At 42.9% G+C, this 13,050-nt stretch overlaps 1 long non-coding RNA gene across 4 annotated transcripts; it reads right to left on the reverse strand.

Annotated features, from left to right (window-relative positions):
• Positions 1–4,597: 4,597 nt before the first annotated feature.
• LOC121974887 lies at positions 4,598–7,870 on the reverse strand. Of its 4 annotated transcripts, none has more exons than XR_006110138.1 (6): positions 7,300–7,870; positions 7,163–7,217; positions 6,866–7,045; positions 6,252–6,784; positions 5,389–5,509; positions 4,598–4,769 (listed from the first exon to the last, which is right to left on the reverse strand). It is a non-coding gene; the product is annotated as an uncharacterized LOC121974887 (long non-coding RNA). The 4 variants fall into 4 exon arrangements; XR_006110140.1 differs by adding an exon at positions 6,076–6,171 and having other exon boundaries at positions 6,252–7,045; XR_006110137.1 differs by having other exon boundaries at positions 6,252–7,045.
• Positions 7,871–13,050: the final 5,180 nt, after the last annotated feature.

Genomic DNA, 13,050 nt, shown 5'->3' on the forward strand with positions numbered 1-13,050 from the left:
ACTATTTTTAAGATTTTTTTTCAAAAATATATCTGATCCTGTCTGGAAGCTGAGAAAACGAACCTGCCGGTGTGACGTGTTTGGAAGGTTGACCGCATCCCCATGACCCGGTTGATGATCTGTCCGCTGCGTTGACCAAGTCGTCTGAAGTCCTCCTCCGGTCAACTGTACCTGTATCCAGCGACCGGGTTCCCCCGGTCTCCGGTACCTCGGTGCTCGAGGCGAATCCCACAAATGTATGAGTAACCACATAATAGTATAGCAGAATAATTAACTAAATGCAGAAAAGGTACGAGAACGTACCCTGGCCCAGGGGGGCGCCCTCGGATGGATGAGTGAGCTGGTCGTGGTACTGATCAAGTCATCGCGGTCGTGACAAGTAGATGGGTGTGAACCCGCTGAGAAGTCAAATCTAATGGTGGCGGCACGGAATCCGATGCAGCCTGGATCCGGAATGCGGCAAGTAGGCTGTGACATAACGGCTCGCAAGCCGATACGCGGCACGCAGGCCGGATAACACAGATAGCTCGTAATCATAAGAGAGATGCACAGAGTAAAACCCAACGACTCAATGGCCGGAACAACCTCGGCTCGATGGCCGAACCCAACCTCGGCGCGATGGCCGGAATAACCCAAATAGTATCGAGCTGCGGCTATCTGGAAGGTGACGATATCCACTAAAGACAGCGATGGCTGCCGGCGGCGGCTGTGGCCGTGGGGGAAGGCAGCAGTGGCTGCCGGCGACGGCTGTGGCCGCGGGGGAAGGCAATGGTGGCTGCCGGCGGCGGCTGTGGCCGCGGAGGAAAGGCTGTGGCCGCGGGGGAAGGCAGCGGTGGCTGCCGGCGACGGCTGTGTCCGCGGGGGAAGGCAGCGGTGGCTGCCGGCGGCGGCTGTGGTCGCGGAGGATGATGGCGGAGGTGTCGGCGGTTGCTGGAGACGCCGGCGGCAGCTGTGGCGGCTGGAGACGCCGGCTACTGCTGGAGGAGGCGACACCGGAGGAGGAGGCGGCGCTGGACGCCGTACGCCGTACGCGACGGCGGTGTGATAACCATGATTTTACTGCATTATTTTGATTCATTTATGCATAGTTTTGAGGTTGATTTTATAGGTAAATCATGGTTACATCATATTTTGTGCATTGTATGTATTTTTGGACTTAATTGCAAATTATATTATTTTTGGTGCTATTTGATGCTAATATTTGATTCTTATTTTGTAGGCATCAAAGGATCTTGGATTTGGATTTATTTGGACCGAAATGGGGCTCGAATCGGAGTTTAAACGACAAGATCAAGCTTTGGGTCGATTTGGGCCATTCATCAAGAATATGAGAGATCTGGACCATCCGTTGAAGATCTGGCCGATCCAACCTAATGGAGAGCAGATATGAGCCATTGATGAAGATCCAGAAGTTTTGATCCAGATCTGAGTTCATCTAGCCATTGATCCAGCCCGACTTAATCTGGACCGTTTATTGAAGACTAGGCGGATCTGGGCCATCCAGTGATGATCTGGACGATCCGACCTACGGGAGGGTAGATCCAGACGTTAGATCAACATCAGCACCTTCGGATCGGATTTTGGATGACTTTTCACCGTTGATCAAGCACCAAATTAATCCCAGCCGTCCGATCAGATCCAGATCTGATTTAAAACAGAAGCTACAGTGCCTTTCTGCTTCGTCGATCTCTTCCTCCGCACAGCTTCGTCCCGCGGCATTTTCCGGCGGATTTCGGCCCCGATTCTTTCTCCGATCATCCTCCCGAGCTTCAACCTCGGTGGAAGGATTCTTAGCGGTATCATCCCGATCTTCTGGAGCCATCGGAGAGTGTTCTCTCCGGTGGAATTTGGCTCGCGGCATCTTCCTTTTCCAGCTTGATTTGCGGTGGTCCTCCAAATCCAAGCTCCGATTCACATCAGCGACTATCGGCGGTGGTTCTCCGGTATTCCTGAGCTCCATCCGACAGCATACCATCATCCGCAACATCACCCCAGATCCAGAGATCAGATTTCCAGATTTTCGGCACTTGAGTGGGTTTTGGGTGTTCTTAGCTCGCCGGGGGTGGTCCGTCGGCATTGCTGAGCATTCCTCGAGCTGATACGACACTGAGATGCTCCACTGAGGTCCGAAATTGGGTGGTTTCGATTTCGGTCTCTTGTGTGACGGCAAGAGTATGAAGTTTGGTGAGATTGGTTGAGAGATTGGATCGGTTAGGGTTTATCTTATTTTATTTCTGTTTTGTAGCTTGATACAGATTTCCTTTTATGTTTGTTAAGTTCTTATCATTGCAATTTAGCATTTCTTTGTTTTGTTGAAGTTTGATTCATGTTTGGTAGTTGTAATTTCATTGATACATTTAGTTTAATTTTTGTTTAATGCTTAGTTAGTTGTTAAGTTTTAAATTAGGGTTTAAATCATGCTTTAGATTAGATTTATTTCTGTCTTGTAATTTCATATGTAGTTTAAGTGTGGTGATGATTAAATTATAATGTAGGGTGACAATGCATTATGGTTTGATTGTTGGCACACAAGTAGATTTTATTTGTTTAGGTTTCACTCTTATGCTTTAGATTAATTTCTTTATTCGCTGTGCTTTTCATTTGTTAGATTTAAATTCAAGCTTTAAAACCCCCAACTCCATTTTTATATTGAAACCCCAAAAATAGGAATAAAAATACGATCCTAAGATTACATCATACTATTGGTTCCTCGGATCGATCCTGGGCTCGTTACTACAACATTATTGTGAAATTAAGGGGCAGTGGAAAATACATTTATTAATTTGATAAGCCCATTCGTGACAGTAAATTATATGCTTATCACGGTGCTCGGTTTCTGCCCTCTCCTAGGCGGCGTCGATGGCGTGAGACCGGAGGAAAGGGGTGGAGGAGAGGAAGAAGGGAGCGCCGGCGGCTTCGTCGGCGCTAGCGGAGAACTTGAGAAGGAGAGAGCCTCTCCCTGGTGGCTGGCGGCGGAAAGGATCACGAACCCCCCCCCCCCCTGGCGGCGCCCCCTGTCCCTTTTCACGAACTGGCTCCCCCATGCCCCCCTAACCCTCCACCTCCTAAATGACGCATATGCCCCCTCTCTTCTCCCTAATCCCCTCTATGCCCTCTCCTGTGATCCGGATCACAAGCCTTCCCCTCAAGTCCAGTCGAAGGAGGCATGAGTCCGACTGACTGGACAATCTATCGCTGAGACTGCATCATTCTTCATATCGACATTGAATCGTTGAACTCCTCGTATAATGCCTCCCACGCGTTCGTGGATGTCGAAAAATCGATCAAGCGGCGAGACTGAGTGATATCGAGTAGACGCTCGGGCGACGTGGAGCAAAGCGATCGGCGCGATCGAGCAAACGACCAAGAGATACTGACCAGATGGCTATGAAGATTATGAGCGAGCTACGAGAAATAATACCAAGACAAATGACCTGATGCCGACCGAGCGACACATTGATGCCGAGTAGACCGAGCGGACAAGCGATGCTGAGTGTGCGACCGTGGAGATGCCGAATGTGAAACAAAAACATCTTTACAAGCGATGACGATGCTGGGCACACAACACCGAAGATGCTGAACGTATGATCGGACTCATGCCTCCTTCGACTGGACTTGAGGGGGAGGCTTGTGATCCGGATCACAGGAGAGGGCATAGAGGGGATTAGGGAGAAGAGAGGGGGCATATGCGTCATTTAGGAGGTGGAGGGTTAGGGGGGCATGGGGGAGCCGGTTCGTGAAAAAGGACAGGGGGCGCCGCCAGGGAGGAGGGGGGGGTTTCGTGATCCTTTCCGCCGCCAGCCACCAGGGAGAGGCTCTCTCCTTCTCAAGTTCTCCGCTAGCGCCGACGAAGCCGCCGGCGCTCCCTTCTTCCTCTCCTCCACCCCTTTCCTCCGGTCTCACGCCATCGACGCCGCCTAGGAGAGGGCAGAAACCGAGCACCGCCGTCGCGTACGGTGTACGGCGTCCAGCGCCGCCTCCTCCTCCGGCGTCGCCTCCTCCAGCAGTAGCCGGCGTCTCCAGCCGCCACAGCTGCCGCCGGCGTCTCCAGCAACCGCCGACACCTCCGCCATCATCCTCCGCGGCCACAGCCGTCGCCGGCAGCCACCGCTGCCTTCCCCCGCCACTACTAGAAAACTAGGCTTTTGAGACACAACAAAATGTGTCTTAAATTATAAATTTAGTGTCTCAAAATATTTTTGAGACGGTGATGAGACAGTAATGTAGTCGTCCCTAATACAAGCGTCTCAAAAAAATATTGAGACAGTTGTACTGTCTCAAATGCTATTTAAGACGGTGATGAGACAGTTATTCAATTGTCTCAAAAGTATTTAAGACAGTTATTATTTTGTCTCAAATGTTATGTCTTATTCTGTGAAAAAGCTAAAGACACTAAATCGAGATGGTAATGTGTTGTCTCAAATAGAAGTGAAGACAGTAAATTACTGTCCCTAATATTTTAACTCATTAGATGCAACAATTATGACAAAAATTAATAATCGTTAAAGAACATTTATTATACAAATTAATATAGATTAAATCTATTAAATTGTCATTTCAAAACAAAAGGAAAAGCTCTCTTTTTATAAATTAAAAATGATATCCACAATATAAAATTCTATAATCATTAATTGAAGTGCATCCAACATCCATCCAACATTCATCCAATAAAAAAACAACTATTCCCATGAAAGTTACACAAAAGAAAGTCTAAAGAATAACTCCTCGTGATTTAGAGATAACTTCTATAATCCTTCTTCACGAGAATCCTGAACATAAAAAAAAAAACTCTTATCAGAGGTAAAGATGATTTATAATATATAATGTTTAAAAAAAATCAATAAATAGAACATTTCAATAAAAAATCTTATCATCTAACACATAATCCTCTTTCTTGCATGTCATATATCTAATTAATCTCTTCACAACAAGATCTGCATCATTGATATCTCTGGTTCTAAAAGTCTTCCACCCTTTTACATCCGTCAAAGAAACAAGCAATCACATTGACAGAGAAACTATAATCATCTCATCCTGATGACTAGAGTTAGAATAGTCGACAAGTATAAATAAACCCAATGAAACTAGTCGTTGTGTTTGGTGTATCCACTATTAATAAACAAAAGTTTTTTTTGTGTATCTACAAGCCAAAGGAAAATATGTCAACAAAATAACTATGAATTGATGATTCTGATATCACTATGAATTTAGCATTCAATGTTAAAAACAATGCTGCAACCAATTTAGAATACAAAACTAATAAAACATTGCATATCAGTGGAGCTAATACTTTGTAAGAGAATTCCAAAACATTTTGTGATACATTTTACATTTCTAATTTGCTACTTCGACAAAATTGGTGAGTGAGTAACAAAGAAAAGAAATGACCTTAATAAATTATTTGATATCCATGCACTGCTCATGTGATCTTCATAGCAATTAGCTAATGCTTCCCATTCTTCTCGAAGCTGTTATGAGACCTCTTTGATGACCATATACTTCTTCCATACTACAAATTATTAGGATGCATGTTATAATGGAGTCGAGTTCAGGTTTTGTAACATGTTATTATACTACATGCAAATTGGAGACCCACAGTCAGATCTAGAGTGAAGCACCATCATTTAATTACCTCTCTACTTTGATTTACATGCAAGGGAAAAGATTAGCACATATATCATTTTTGGTGTTTCATTCAAGGCCTACATGTATGCATCATACTCACTGAGTAGGGATTCTATTTCCATGACCAATGAAACTAGATTAATTTACAATGATCATATATACTTTCTTTGCATTCTCTTCTATACTCCTTACACCATCCTCACATCACACTCTGATAAATTCAATTCTTTAAGAATTTATTGGCTATGTAGTATGTCCCTACCAGCTCATTCTAGCTATATCTTCTATCCAGCCCTGAAAGACACGCAAGCCATATATAAAAATTCAAAGAAAATAAAAATTCAATCTAGCTATATCTTCTATCTAGCTTCACTTTTAAGAATTTAGTAGTTGATAGTTTCTCATATAAAAAAATGGAGGATGAGCATATCAGCTCCCACATTCATAAACCTAGTTCAACCATGCAGCAGCATGATATTTCCTTTTTGAGTCATATCCATGCAGTAAGTATGCATGTCGTTTCTGAAAAAGAGAATTTAACACTTCCTGTAACAAACATATAGGGAAGCAATTAGATGCTACGCCAGTATCATCAGTGAACTCTGAATGCTGGTCATAATTCTAACCTAAATGAAGATGACTACTATTGTCGTGGCGGTTTGGAACCTAGTAACATTGCTGATGAAGCTGATGCATTTGATGTAGGTTTCAATAATCCACCTTCACAGCCTTTCCGAGGTTACCAATCTGCAAGTCATCCCAGGGAGCAGTTAGAGTTCCTGAACTGATTATCTAAATCTGATGATTCCCCTGGCTCTCAATATTTAATAAATCAGGAGTGCTTGCTTGCAGCTCAAGAATCCATTGCTGAAAGAGCTGATAACATAATTGAGGGAGAGTTGGTCTCACATTCTGAGAAGTCTTTATTATCTACAAAACCACCATGCCAAAGTAATGAAACTATCAAAGATGATTTCATGCAGTTTGAAAAAAAATAAACAATTGGTCAGTACACCTAGTCAAGCTAATAAATTGGAATTTGTCTCCATTCCACATGGATCAGAGACTGTTAAATTTTCTCAAGATATCCATAATTCAACTAATCGGGCTATACATGACTAGCATGAAATTATCTTCAATCCTGTCCTTCATGTAGGACCTGTTCAACATGATGGTATCGCTGATGAAAAATGCTATAAACAAGGGAGGATGGTTCAGAAGCCTGAGTTTCAAATTGCACCTTCAAAGTCTGTGTATGATAACCCTGTTCATGAGGAAAGGATCTTACAGGAATCCAATATGAGCAAACACACAGACAAGCCCATAAGTATTGTTGATATAAAAGATGCACATGCTGATGGATCTTCCATTAAACCTGTGGAAGGTCATGTTCTTCCTGACAATCCCTGGGCTGAAACACCTAATGATATCACACATAGAAACATATCCATCAAAATTGAAAGAAAATAAACCAACCACACATACAAGTGAAGCTTGTTAGATAAGGACTGAAACTTAAAACTATTTTTATATATACCTATTTGATTCTGTAGAAAGGAGCAAGGTGACTATCAAAACTTCCAATCCACAACCTAAAAAAAACAAGAAATGAATAAGAAATGAGCAAAACTTCCATAACTATTGTTCCTCTATTGAAGTTCATACCGACAGTACCTTTGGCAGCAGCGGCGACTGGCAGAGGAGCGTCGATGGCGAGAGGAGCAGTAACAGGGATGGATGGCGATAGCAGGTTAGGGAGGAGAAAAGGAGAGGAACGACGACAAGGATGAGTGAGCGTGGGTGAGAGGAGCAGCGACGGTGAGAGAAGATTAGGGAGCCACGACGACGAGAATGGGTTAGGGCGCAGAAAGGCAGAATCACGGTAGAGGCAGTGTTGTGGAGCAATCGTGGTGGCGACACGCGATGTAGGCCGGCGGCAGCACAGGTATGCGTGAGAGTGGATGAGAGAAGCGGCGACGGCGAGAGCAGATTAGGGATGAAAAAGGGAGAGGAGCGACGAGAGCAAATTAGGGAGGAGGAAGGGAGAGGAGTGGCGACGACGAGAGGGAGGCGAAAGGGAGAGAAGCGGTGACGACGAGAAGAGAAAGGGAGAGGAGCGGCGCTTGAGTTCGGGTGAGCGGCGGGACAGCGAGAACAGGAAAGAAAGAAAGAAATCGGCGCGGTGATGAGGGATTAGCGTTAGGTTAGAGTAGGGAAAAACAAAAAGATGCAAAATAGGCTTAATTAAGTTATTATTAGAATGGTATATGGAGTATATAGTGACATTAATGTAATCTATCACTATATATTATCTAAAATGATATTTTTATATTTAAAATAAATTTTTTTTTGATAAATGTCATTAAAAATTATTTATAGTGACATTTAAAATTAAATGTCACGAATAAAGTGTCGTGATATATTATATTTCTAGTAGTGTCAAAGAGGAAAATAGTCGGCTACGAAGAGATGCAGAGGGGAAAAGGGGCGGCTGCAGAAAGGAAACAGACACAAGAGGGAGGAAGTTGGGTTAATGTAAAAATAAAAAGTAATTAATATTTATGATATTTATAAAATATGTCATTATAGATAGTCTAATCTGATATTTTATTTTTAAAATCAATGAGTGTCGTTATAAAATATTTATAAGTACATATTTTAATAAGTGTCATCAAGAAAGTGTCATTATAAGCCTTATTTCTAGTAGTAATATTCAAGATAATTTGAGACAAATACTTTTTTACCGTCTTATTTGAATGTCTTATATAATTATATTTTTAACCGTTTTTATTATGTGTCTTATTTAGTTGAATTTGAGACAAAATCTTAAATACTGTCTTAAAATTAATGTCTCCATGTAAAATTTTGAGACGTCTATTATTACTGTCTTAATTACTTAGTATTTGAGACGAATTTTGTGTCTGTCTTAAAATATTTGTCTCAAAAGCCTAGTTTTCTAGTAGTGCGCGGCCACAGCCTTTCCTCCGCGGCCACAGCCGCCGCCGGCAGCCACCGCTACCTTCCCCCGCGGCCACAGCCGCCGCCGGCAGCCACCGCTGCCTTCCCGCGGCCACAGCCGCCGCCAACAGCCGCAGCCTCCCCCTCTCGCATCTACTGCCGCTGTCTTTAGTGGATATCGTCACCTTCCAGATAGCCGCAGCTCGGTACTATTTGGGTTATTCCGGCCATCGCGCCGAGGTTGGGTTCGGCCATCGAGCCGAGGTTGTTCCGGCCATTGAGTCGTTGGGTTTTACTCTGTGCATCTCTCTTATGATTACGAGCTATCTGTGTTATCCGGCCTGCGTGCCGCGTATCGGCTTGCGAGCCATTATGTCACAGCCTACTTGCCGCATTCCGGATCTAGGCTGCATCGGATTCCGTGCCGCCACCATTAGATTTGACTTCTCAGCGGGTTCACACCCATCTACTTGTCACGACCGCGACGACTTGATCAGCACCACGACCAGCTCACTCATCCATCCGAGGGCGCCCTCCTGGGCCAGGGTACGTTCTTGTACCTTTTCTGCATTTAGTTAATTATTCTGCTATACTATTATGTGGTTACTCATACATTTGTGGGATTCGCCTCGAGCACCGAGGTACCGGAGACCGGGGGAACCCGGTCGCTGGATACAGGTACAGTTGACCGGAGGAGGACTTCAGACGACTTGGTCAACGCAGCGGACAGATCATCAACCGGGTCATGGGGATGCGGTCAACCTTCCAGACACGTCACACCGGCAGGTTCGTTTTCTCAGCTTCCAGACAGGATCAATATCCTTGTGTAGAAAATATTTTATTTCTTCTTAAATCAATTTAATAATTTAGTGAAATTTTTTTACAGCCTTGATTATATCTATTTTATAGCTATGAATTTTTTTGAATTTTTCTATAATTAAAAATATTTTTTAAAAATATTTTTTCCAAAATAGTTTATAAATTATAAAAATTTAAATTCTCGAACTTTAAACTTAATGATTTTTTTGGATGATAATCATCTTATTTTTATCCCTTAGACTTAGTTTTAATTTTATTTTAAGTTATTTTCATATATAGCATACCCTATTTTTAATGTGATCAAAGGGGGAGATTTAGAGATTAAGTTTAGGGGAGGGTACATTTTTTTGAAAATCATATACTTGCTATTTTTTTTAATTGGTTTTGGTTTATCTTAACTTAACTTGGGATTGCTCACATCAAAATGGAGGAGATTGTACGTACTCCGTAGTAGTTTTGATGTGATCAACCAAGTCAAGTTAGGTTCTATTATGGTTTGATGCTCTGTGTCTAAGTGTGCAGGAATTTAGGAGCATAGGAGGTCAAGCGAAAGATGCGGCTAGCGAGAAGGACGACACGGAAGAGAGTCTACGGGCTCGATGCGTCCGAAGGATGAGGCGCTACGAAAGAGTACGCTAGTAGACAAGAATGAGGTGCGCGACGTTTCCGAGGGATGAGAAGTCGAAGTAGAAAGTTGCTCGAGAAGACCTGAAAATAGGTTTGGGTGAGCCCTATTCCGGATGGCCGAAATCACCCAAGCGAGTGAAGTCGGAGTGGAAGACCCAGACAAAAAGTCAACTTTAGGTTGACCGAAGTCCGGGCGCTCGGACCGGCTTGGTCCAGCCGGGGTGCCTTGGCGACGCGCCCTTGTGCGAAAGTGGCCTAAGCGCCCGGCGCACGGTCAAGAGATTTTATCCAGATCCATTGTGGCGCGATCCATTGCGACGTGGATAAAGTTTTATCCATGTCCAAGTGCTTGGAACCCTTTCAAGCGCTCTGATTAGGGCTATAAATACAACCCAATATTTGAAAACATTCTACTTTCAGTTTAGTTTTATATTTGAGTACTTTAACTGTTATAAAAGGTTTCTCCGCCTGAAGGAGACTTTAATGAGCTTTCTGTAGGACCGTTAGTTTCGATAGAGGGGGGGGTGAATATCGATTCGAAAATATTGAGTAAAAATACGCAGCGGAAAAGTAAATGAACACAGTTGTTTTTACTTCGTTCGGAGCCTGTGACGACTCCTACTCGAAGGTCCGTGGTCCTTGACCACTTTCGTTGGGCAATCACTAGCAATTCGAATATAATTACAAGATGAATACAGGAAAAGCTAATGAAACAAAGTAATACCGACAAGGAAATTAACTAAAAACCGAAGGAGCACTTTATCGGAGCTTTGTTGGCGTCGCAGCAGAGCAGCAGGACCAGCAGTAGAAGAGTTCTCAGATTGATGATTGATTATTTGAAGCTCCTGCCTGGGGCTTCTTTTATATGTTGCTCCGGGCGCCTGGATTCCTTCCGGGCGCCTGGAATGTGACGTAGCTGCTCAAACCGTGATGCTCCACGTGGCGACGACTTGGCTGGATATAATTTGCTTTCCGGGTGCCCGGACCTCCGGGCGCCCGGATCCCCTCCGGGCGCCCGAACCACCTTGTTCCAGAAAACTCCCTTTTCCTGCAAAACAAAGTTAGTCCGAGGCAATATATATATCCTGCAACATAGATTGTTAGCACATTTTATAATAGTATGAATTAGAACAAATAGTATGACTTAGATTCCGTCTTTCCGAGACCGGAATCTAGTCACGATCTCGACTTAGATATCCGAAATGGATCTAAGCCGGATCGAAGCCTAATGTTCCCTTCCCGGGAACGCGTCCTCGCAGTCACTCCCCTCCAGTGACTTACCTCACTTACCTGCCAGACGTCCGGTCAGCCCGTCGACCCGTCTGGACTTCTCGCCAAGCGTCCGGTCAGCCCGTCGACCCGCTTGGACTTCTCGCCAAGCGTCCGGTCAGCCCGTCGACCCACTTGGACTTCTCGCCAGCTATCCGGTCAGCCCGTCGACCTAGCTGGACTTCGTGCCAAGCGTCTGGTCAGCCCGTCGACCCGCTTGGACTTCTCGCCAGCTATCCGGTCAGCCCGTCGACCTAGCTGAACTTCGTGCCAGACATCCGGTCAGCTCGTCGACCTGTCTGGACTTCTCCTGCACACTCGATCAAAGTGTCAGACAACAACGAAACTAACTTAACCTATTTGTCATTCATCAAAACCTGGGTTAAATCGTTAGTGCTAACCGCACCAACACTTTCAACGTCTTAGATTAGCAATCTTCTGATTGCAAACCAAATAAAATCTCTGTGCCTCTTTCTCTTGCTAATTTGCTTGTTATTTCTTTTCTGTACAAAATGTTTATGTTGATAAAGCTATAAGTCGAGAAAGGTGTTCATTTTTTTTATTTCAGACTATTCACCCTCTCTAGCCGACCGCAAGGGACCAACATCTTATTCCAAAAATACCTTTGAATTCAGTACTATTGTAGAAGTTACTGACTAGCTTCTACAACGTGTAGAACCTAACTGATAGCTGTTACATGTTATAAAAGTTGCATGCTAGTTTCTACACGTTTGATCATGATTAGATTATATTCATTTAAAATGTAACGAATATCATGAAGTCCTCATTATTTGATTTGCTCATTGAAATGTTGTTTAATCAAGTTATCACTCAGAAAATTAAAATAAAAATAATATAAAATCATAAAATAAAAATAATATAAAATCATCATTGTAGAAGCTAGTATCTAGTTTTTTCATGGCTGAATGCTCGATAATGTATTTGTTGAAGTTACTTACTAACTGTTTACACGTTGTAGAAGTTAAATGTTAACTTCTACCCGTTGTAGAAACTAAATGTTGGGTTTTACAATTGTAAAAACCAATTGTTAGCTTTTACATGATCAAATGATCCAATAATATAAGAATGTTTTGGATACATCACTTAAAAAAAATATAGATGATACTCATTTGATTTTTTTTAAGAAAAAGATACATCCATATGACAAAAACGTAAATGATGGACAACATTTTTGCCTTTCCAACAAAATAACATGTCCGGCCGAGTCTTGCGTAGCTCATCCTGAGTATTCGATTCCTCCCATCCCATCCCATCCCATCCCCGCCTCTGTCATTTAACACAGAGGAGACTTTTGATCAAACACCGGGAGACATTTTAACAATAACGAAATATGTTGAAATTTCTCTATGCCTAAACCTCCACCCTCCTATTTTCTATCAACTGAGTTCAGATCTTTTATTATTATATATTTAAGTATAGTTTACTATATATAAGTTTTTATTTCAATTCTGCAAAAATAATTTTTTATTCCGTAATCGCAAGGAATGCTGCACCATCCCAACAGCTCGAGTTTGTATTTTCTAGATCAAACGACGCACTTGAAATTATGAAATTCTTAAAAGATGTATCTAGCTTTTTGATTTTTTTTAATAGATATTTATTTTTTATTTTACTCCTCTCAACAATAACTGTCAATTACTGGACTACATTCAAATAACATCATCACGTGACGTTGGATTTCAAAAAAACATAACATTCCCACATCACAAAATAACATCATTTATAATGTTA

This window comes from Zingiber officinale, chromosome 4B (assembly GCF_018446385.1).
Source record: "Zingiber officinale cultivar Zhangliang chromosome 4B, Zo_v1.1, whole genome shotgun sequence".
Lineage (NCBI taxonomy): Eukaryota > Viridiplantae > Streptophyta > Magnoliopsida > Zingiberales > Zingiberaceae > Zingiber > Zingiber officinale.